Source organism: Buceros rhinoceros, unplaced genomic scaffold (assembly GCF_000710305.1).
Source record: "Buceros rhinoceros silvestris isolate BGI_N320 unplaced genomic scaffold, ASM71030v1 scaffold32887, whole genome shotgun sequence".
Lineage (NCBI taxonomy): Eukaryota > Metazoa > Chordata > Aves > Bucerotiformes > Bucerotidae > Buceros > Buceros rhinoceros.
In genome coordinates this window covers 31978-41459 of record NW_010421191.1, presented here as the reverse complement: position 1 = coordinate 41459, position 9482 = coordinate 31978, and the positions used below count along the sequence as shown (strand labels likewise).

Sequence of the window (9482 nt, the reverse complement as noted above, 5' to 3'; positions counted from 1 at the left end):
CCTGGAAGTGGAATGTAGATAGCATATAAATCAAAAACACTATCAAAAAAATAGGCCTTGTGGACTGCACTGATCTTCAGAACAAAACCAGCTTTACACTTAGCTAAAACCCTACTCCCTATCCTCTAAGGGGTTTTTTGACATTTCATTTTCACACACAATATGAAGATTCTGCAAAGAATTCTTTTGCACTATTTATGCAAAAAAATGAAGTAAGTGTGTGTTGAAGAATGTACAGATAACAGAGTAAAAAAAGACTCAGAAGAGGTCTTATTAGTGAAAGAGCATCATGCTGCCTGTATTTTGTTCTCTTGATATTTTTAAGAACTTGGAAAAAGTCCATGCAAGACTTACAGCTGCCCCTGCTCAACTCACAGCTTATTGTCATCTAACTTCATCAGCGTTCCCAAAAGATCAATATAATTAAGATTATTATCTTGATTATCTCTGGCAGGATTTCATGGGGCGACATAGAGACAGAAAAAATCAACACTGATGTTTTTGACTGCTGGACGGTTATAGTATAGGCTTCTCTTTTCTGTTTCCTAACTTTGACAAGATTGTTTGGAAGCCCTGTTTTGTTATAGCTAGCTAATTTTTGTATCAGAGCTCAAGTTAACTACTGCAGTTCTCCATGAGTATGCAGGACATTCACATCAGTATTGTGACCATTTTTTAATGTGCTTTTATGTTACAAGAAGTTCAATATTCACATGGGAATTTTTCTTCTTTTAAAAATACAGTGCACGTGTAATATTGACAATAAAGCATATAATAAAGTAAGATTTTACCAAACACTGAAAACTAGCTACGATACAGTATTAACAGCAACTTTTGTGCAATTGATCAAATACTTAATTTCTCCTACGTTCGAACTTTGTATGAACACAATGTACATTAGCACAATGGAACATGGATTTATTTATTTAGGCAGTATTTAAATACCAGACAGTGAGCTCAGAACAGTAGACAGAAAGGGGAAAATCTGCTTTAAAGACAGAAAGACTAACACAGAGCAATATGTTGAAAATGAAGCCAACACACATAAATTCAAAGCCATTTTGTACAGAGCCTTATTTGTACTAGGATACAGACACCTTTATATATAGACAGAACATTAAACTGACTGACAGACATGAACATTAGAAAAAGGATTCACGGCTGTGCCATTATATGATTACCCTGAGCTAAAATTGAGGATAAAGAGGAGAACTTGAATAGAGATATTCTAAAATCTCCGCATATTTGAACAAAAAAGAGAAGTATGCCCAAACTCTATTTACAAAGAAGATACATTGCAGATAGACCCACTTAGTAGGATCTTTAATGAAAACTATGAAAAAAATGTTTGTCTTTTTCCACTGTAAGTCAAGTATTTTCTTTTTTCATGACTCCAAATAGGTAGTTGGATGCTTGATTTCCAAAGAACAGAGTTGTACGTCCTACTGTGGCCTTCTTATTTTTGATGGGCGAGTTGATTCTTTTCTGTATTGTGCTGGGTTAGAGTGATTGGCTACGTCAAGCTTGTTCTGTTTCCTACATGTCTAAGTCTTTTAACCTATCTGGCTCTTAGCTCTTAAAACCAGCACTGCTTAAACATGGCATTCTTGGTCATTCAGTTATTTTAAATGGAAAGGACTTATTTTTTGCTTCAGTGTGCACAGGTTTCAGAATGAGAAGCATTCTGAAAATACTACTTCATTTCTTTGTAGAAACTTCTTTAGTTATTATACAGAAATGTATCCATTCCTCCTGTCAGAATTGATATTCCTTATGTTTTATATATATGCAAATTCGTATCCTTAGAAAGTTATATGAAAACCTATTTCTTTAAATTTAAAAGGTTTTCCATACAGTGTATCTGATAGGGTGCAACCCCTGAAGTGCCATTAGTGTCATCTTTAACACTACTATCTCTAGCTTGGTTAACTCTTACATCAGCAAACATCAGAACTGCTTTAAGTCTTGGCTGCATATGACAATCCCCTTGCAACTGGTGCCCTGAAGAAGATAACCATATTCTTACCAGTGTCACTGATGTAACATGATCCCGAGCTATGCCATCCAGCAGGAAAGGTAGACATACGAGTGAGTGGTGTAAGGCTGAGGCAATCCTTGGGTGCCTGTTTAGGACAATTCTACAAGCTATTCTTACTGCCAGAGCAGGAGCCAATATCTGGCCCTGAGGGTCTATGAATGCAGTGAACAAGAAATCCATGTTTCAAAAGAGCAGTATTAGCAGCATGTAGATTTGCCAAGAAAACAGTAACGGACATGAGGGAATACCATTTTGTCTTGCAGAGGAAATTAGTAGAGGCCAAGAACACAGAAGTGGAGATTAAACATTTACACTCTATCATGGAAAAAAAGAGTTCCCTGTCTGCTTTCCTGAAGGTCTAATAGGGGATAGCACCAGAAAATACACATGAAAAGTTGGTGCTTGCAGGCTAACATACAATTGGTATTAGCTGTACTGGGGAAGAAAGTTGAAGAGTTTTAAGAACAGAGTGGTCATGGAGATAAGCTATGTACTACATATATAACTAAAGTTGCACTACTATGTCGAATAATAGTCATTCAGCTATAAATACAACCATAATTGCTGGGATAAAGTTTCTAAAAGATGGTTCTATTTTGTAACTTGGTAAAAGCAAAGAGTACAAACTACTATTTAAATATTTCGTTGTTAACTTTGATTGATGGCTGTTATCAAACACATCTTCGACACAGTAAAATAAGCATTCATTTGCTCATGTTTTTTCACGCTATGCATTGTTAAAAATGCTGTGCCTGGGCGTGGAGAAAATGTTGCTTTTTGGGCAGAGACAGGGAAGTAGAAACAAGGGCAGGGCAGAGCTTGCAGGTGGATACTGTGCAGAAGGCACCTGAGCACAGAACACTTTCCAGGAAAGGAGATCTTTGTAGGTAACCAGAAGGGCTGAGTGGGTTTTTTTTGTTGTTCAGGCAAGCATGGAAATTCGCTGGCCTGCAGCTTTACTGGAGGGAGGATACTCTGGGACTAGCGAGACATTTTTTTTGAGCTCTTTTTGTTTATTGTGTCTTTAGAAAGCATTTTAGGTTTTGTTCTAAGAAAACATAGCAGTAGAGCTGTGAAAGATGGCCGAGTGATTTTTATACTGAAAACTTCCACAACTACAAAACTGAGAGCTTGGGGAGGGAGGGGGTTGATTAAACTAGCTCTGCTTATTCAGTAGATTAGTACAATTTACTATACAATGATTCCTCCACAGCCCTGCGTGACAAAGGCCTTGAGAACAGTAATAACCAAGCTTATTTGGAATGAGAGTTTCAAGTTCAGTTTAAGCTATCCATGGGTTATACAGACACCAGAGTAGCAATGACCAAATGCAGGAGTTTTGTTTTGGTATTGATTCAACCTGACACATAAGAAAGAACCATCCCAGGAACATATCAGATTCTGGTTCAGAGGAAGCTCGTTTCAATTACCTTCATTCTGTTAAACAAGCCCTAACTACCGTCAGGGCAACTTTGCACGTATGTGTGTGTGCACACACAAACATATGATAAGGCAAAGAAAGAGCTTGTGCTCCACTTGATTCAGCTGATGCAGACATTCAAGACAGTCTCAGACCACGCTTTTAACTTATGTGCGTTTTCCTCTTGAGCCTTCTTTTGCAAAATTGCTTCTTAATTCATTCAGACTTTTTTTTTAAATCAGGAATAAACATACAAATACTACGAGCTCTTGATAGTTTATTGTGTAGTTTTCTTCTGTTTCAAATTTGTCAAATTAAGAATATATGGTTCTTACGTGTTTCTATCACATAAAAGAGTGCTGCCATTGCCAGTGTTGACATATTTAAAGGATAAGCAAACTAGTCAGTAATCCTTTCTTATTATCATACTGTACTTAAAATAATTAATTCCAGTTTATAAAAGTACTAAATGGGGTCATCTGAGGCTGAAAAAAAAACCATTTCAGAAATGTTCCTTTGGATTTTCAGTAGTTCCATGGTCTGCTCTGACGCTGAGTTGCCCATGACGGTGGAAAGTTATTTCCCATTGCAAGGAGGTTCTTATTAGGTATACTCTTTTAAATTGTATTTTTCACTGGTACAATTTTTTTTCCTGCAAATTAACCATAAGTTATTAAGGGACAGCCAGATAAATGTACAATTTGTTATCAGAAAAGAAGTTAAGACACATTTAATAGTCACAAAACAGCACACAATAAAACAACCATTACAAGAACAAATAATATTTTGAAGGACAAATAATTATTGAGAAATTATCATACTAACATAATGAAGTGTCTCCACTCCAACTTCTTAAAAGTAATATTAATCATTTAATAAACACCTAATACATGGCAACAAAATTGCGGCAGTATCAGCATGAATAATTTGGTTAACTAAACGGAAATAACAGCAACCTAAACTCTTTCAGAAAAAATCATTAATTTGCAAGCTAAGTAGAAAAAGTGAGATCTCTGCAAGCTCTAAGAGTTACAAATGAAACCTGAAACTCAAGATGCAAAGACCCTTCTTATTGTCCTCTGAGTCTTCTTATGTTCAGGCATATGAAGTCATCTTCTTCTTATGTGGGGTTTGGACAACTTCTGTACTTGTCCAGCTCAGCAAGAAGGAAGTGCCTGTTGCACAGACTAGCTGGGTGCAAGCAAGGGGAGAGTCTTTTTGTGCCTAACTGCCTGTGAGTGAAGTAGTGCATGGGCAGGAAGGGGAGGTGAACTGTGCTGAGCATCAGAGTTTATTGAAGAGAAGCAGCGAGACTGGGCTGGGAAATAAATCCGAAGGAAGGACAGGACGGTACTCCTCAGTGCCACCAAGCCATTAGACCATAAGCTCCTGAAATGTGCCTCATTATTGCAAAGTAGTGACTGGGACATTGTGATTGTTCCTTTTGCAACATACATCTCTATTTTTGAGCAGCAGTGCAAGAGAGGAAGGAGATCCTTAGGAGATGCTTCCAGGAATGAAATACACTCTCTGCAGATGCAGATCTTTTAGGTTCCTCTTTCTGACGGTGCAGGCATTAGGCAGAGGCTAGAGACAATGAGTTCCGAGATCGTGAGTTATACTGCATGCAGGAAATCATACGCAGGACACTATTTGTATTTCTTCCCCAAGCCTCAAGGAATAAAAGACTTCTCTCAGCTGTTAAAACTATTTCTTTGCTATAGCTGATGATTACAGTGGAATTATATTCACCCAGTTCTGCATACTCCACTCTTCTAAAGATCTGTGGTCAGCCAGCAGATTATTAAAAGTCATCTACATACATCTGTTGGGGAAATGAGAAAGGGGCAAAAGTACATAGAGAAAAACAGCTAGATGGGAGAGCTCTGGCACTGATTCCATGTAACATAAATACCTCATCATGCATCAACAGGTTTCCTATATTAAAAAATGCTCAAAAAATGGTGACCATCTTGCATTATTTAGGCTTATGTCCTATTGTAATATTGGCAAGATGATATTAATTATACATGTAAATAAATCAATGAAATAAAGCAAAGTGGAGCATTCGACTCAATATAACAACACATTTATCATACTATGCATTTCTGTGGTGTGATTCTTTATGGTCTATTAAATATTATCTCAAAAGTGCATCAAACAGATCTCAATGAGTGCTCACCATACTGTTAAACAAACCCTGAGAATCCTTAACTTTGATTACTTGATATAATCAAATAAAACCCATCCAGATTAAGACTCCCTAGAGAATGGACAATTTGCCCTTATTAAAAAAAAACCAAACAACAAAACACCACCACCATCACAGTAATTTATTATTATGACAGCAGTAGAATTTCAGTAATCCCTATTGTTTTACATCCTTGGCTTTGTCATATTCATGCTTTCCCCATTAGTAAAGGAGATCAAAGATATCTGATGTCTCACAAGGGGGTTGAACTACAGTGAATAGAACTCAAGTCCTGGTCAGTTTTTGAATACTGTCCAAATCAGATGAACAAAATGTTGCTGTTCTCAGACAAGACCTGTGTGAAATGGGACTCTTAGTCTCAGGAAATTCAGAATAAAGCAGGGAACATTTTGCCTTGTGTACAAATTTGACTCATGCCCAGCTCTGTAGTGAATATTTCAGTTGTTCTGCAGACTTTCATAATGTATTTTGTATTCTCAACCCTTTTTGTAGCAGCACGTAGCTATAGTTGCAAGCTATTACTATAACCTTATGAAATGGCAAGCAAGTTGCAAGCAATAGCAAGCAAGTAGAGACCATGGAATAAGCATGGAAAAGAAAATGTCCTGCCCTTCCTGACTTTAAATGTCGGACGCCAGTCACTACAAGGCAATTTATGTTTGTTAGTTCCTATAGTCTAGCTAGGCAGTGAAGACATTCAACTTCAGTACTGTAAATAATTTTGGTTTTAAATTAATTGAATACATGCATATAAAATAAAGTACTAATTTTAATTTTAGAAAAAACATGTTAGACTTCTTAAAAGCACATATACTGATTCATCAAGCTGTAAGAAATATTTGGGCTGCTCATACCAATTACACTTACAAATCTGATAAAATTCTCATGTCAAAAAAGCACTTGGTAAATTAATCAATTCCGTTTCTCCTTCCTGAGACTTCTCGTCTCGGACTTTGTCTATGCTAGATAATTTTATTCTGAGGTTATTCTAATGTTGATGCGGCTGTTTCAGAAAATGGCATCTGTGATTCTCCAGTGCAGTGGGCAGATAATCCACTGTCTTCTCTGCTGCAGTCTGGAACACTGCCCTGTGAGAAGGCCTTGCTGTGTATTGTAAATCTGCCACTGTGAACTCCAGGACATGCAGCTTTTTGCAGAGAACTATGGAATTTCAGAACAAATCAGTATGTCCCATCTCACAATTTAATGGTTTTTCTTAAGATGACATCAAACTAGCAGCGCACCATCTGATAGCAATCTGCAGTGGTAAATGTCCAGGTGAAAAATACCACGTTTCTTTACTGCTCTCATTTTGCTGTTTACATGTTGCAAAGTTGTTATAGTTTACACAGGATTCTTGGGAGGTGTTTTTTGGTTTGGGTTTGGGGTTTTTTTTGTTTTTTGCTTTTGTTTGTGGGTTGGTTTTTTTTTTTTTTTGGTCATCCTAAGATTCTAAAGCTGTGGCAGATCATTCCAGATTTCCATCAGAGCTTAAGCCTTCCCCTCAGTGCTCACAGTACAGGCCTTAAACAGTTGCTTTGTGTGCGTATTTGCTCAATGGATGCACACGGAAGGGATCAGTTTCACTTACCTCCCCTCAGATCTTCACAAGTACACTACAGACTTGGTATTTTCCCTATACTAAAAACAGCTGATCAATGCAACACATATATTTCTAGAGGAAACATGGCAGTGAGGTGGAAAAGCAACATGTAAAGTCATAGATTGGAACATACAGATCTGCGGGGCTAAAATCTTACAGCTACCTACAGCCTCATCCTGAACACCATGTAGAAAACCACAGAACACACTGCAAAAATCCCTCTACCACAATTTACCATAGGGGGATATTGGGAGAAACTTGCCAGCAAAACCCAGTTTTGTATGAATGCAGTGACAAAGCAAACACAGGAGGACTATGCCAAAACAGCTAATGTCAGGATCTGTACATTTCCAGAACTTCTGCTAGCGTGCTTATTCTTCTGCCAGTTAGGTCTTAATAACCTTTCCATAACCTTGAATTATAAATACCACATGCAGATTGTTAGTTCACACAGTTGGCATGGTGGCATGTAAGTCACTGGGCTTCATGCTGGAAGCATAATAGCAGGTTAGATAAACACCTGTCAGGACTGGCGTGAGTATTCCCAATTGTCTTTCACAGTAAATCCTTTCCTTTCTTATTTTCTTCATGTTTTGGTATAAACCAACTAATTCGCATGTCTATTGAACCTTTCCTATTTCTCAAGTGCAGGTTGCATGAGACTGCTTCAATACTCTGCACTGTAGACAAAGATTCTATTTAGTATAAACAATAAATTTACAGTAAACTGCAAAGTGGTACTAAATTTAAAGTATTTGCTTACAGACTGTTGCAATGCCAGTAGCTACCAAAGTCTCCCAGTGGCTGATGTTTGATTCTTTTTGGATGTCCACGCACACATAAACAACCAAGAGCATTCACATTGTGGAAAGGCACAACAAATGTGCGGAGATAAGCACTAAAGGTTCTGCAGTAGACCTTGCTTATGTTAACTGCATGTAGGCCATATCTGATTAAGCTTTTATATAGCCTTAGAGACCAACATATATCCTACGGTTGCCAAAGTTAAAAAATAGTTAAAAAGTCCTTCTTCACTTCCATTAGTGCCATTGGGTGGGAATAACGCACAGTGAGTTGTGCACTGATTCCTACTGTGCCCGTCAGAAAGGATGCACAACAGGATCCCATACAATGCACCCTTTCCTTGGTTTGAAATTTCAAAATTTGTACATTTTGTGTAGTACCTGATTAACAATTTCAGTTTCTGAATATGAAAGTTTAGTAACTGCATTTAGTTGGGTCAGAGCTATAGTACTGCATTTCACCTGAGCATGATATTCTTTACCTATATATTCTATATCTATGTATATATACACATAAACATATGTACCGCTCCCCAAATATGTAGCTAATGTATTTTGACTGAAATAAGACAGATATACAGGAAGAAAATTCTTAAGTTCAAATACAATTTTGAGTTTTAAAAAATAATTGTAGAATGTTAATTCAAAAATATTTATTTCTGGCTTGATTTTGGAAATAGGACTGAATCCATGAGTATTTGGACTGGAAAGTGAATAAACAGTTTTGTTAAGCAGACATGTTAGCTCCAACAATGTTTATTGGGGCAAGCCTGCACTCCGGCTGCATATGGTATACCTTTAAATAGGGCTGTTAAAATACCAAATAAAATGTCAAAGTCCATCAGGTCTGGAGGTTTTATAAATTGTTTAGACTGGGGATAATTTGGGTTTTGTACATCATGCCTTGCAGATTGTGCGGCACAGAGATAGGAGGGGAAAGAGGGACAGGGACAAGAACACTGGCCAGTCGTCCCGGTGGAAGGGCACCTCCCGGGCCACAGCTCTCCTCACCAGCTGCCTCCCTCTTCCCCCTAGCCTGCACGCCTGCTGTTTGCCTCGCCTCTCTCTGGGTGGTTACACATGTGACTATACAAACATATTAAAAAAAAATTCACTTCAAAAGGCAATGCCACGTCCTCCTGCCAGAGACGTCCATGCCATGAGTAACTTCACCTCGGGCTGCAGCAATCCTGCGACACAGCTCTCCTCACCAGCTGCCTCCCTCTTCCCCCTAGCCTGCACGCCTGCTGTTTGCCTCGCCTCTCTCTGGGTGGTTACACATGTGACTATACAAACATATTAAAAAAAAATTCACTTCAAAAGGCAATGCCACGTCCTCCTGCCAGAGACGTCCATGCCATGAGTAACTTCACCTCGGGCTGCAGCAATCCTGCGACAAGGCCATA

The 9482-nt window shown here is 38.1% G+C and overlaps 1 protein-coding gene across 1 annotated transcript in view; it reads right to left on the bottom strand.

Annotated features, from left to right (window-relative positions):
* Positions 1 to 9482, bottom strand: part of LOC104496443 (histone deacetylase 9-like) — a 137657-nt gene that overhangs the window by 99603 nt on the left and 28572 nt on the right. The gene's annotated exons all lie outside the window — the stretch shown is intronic.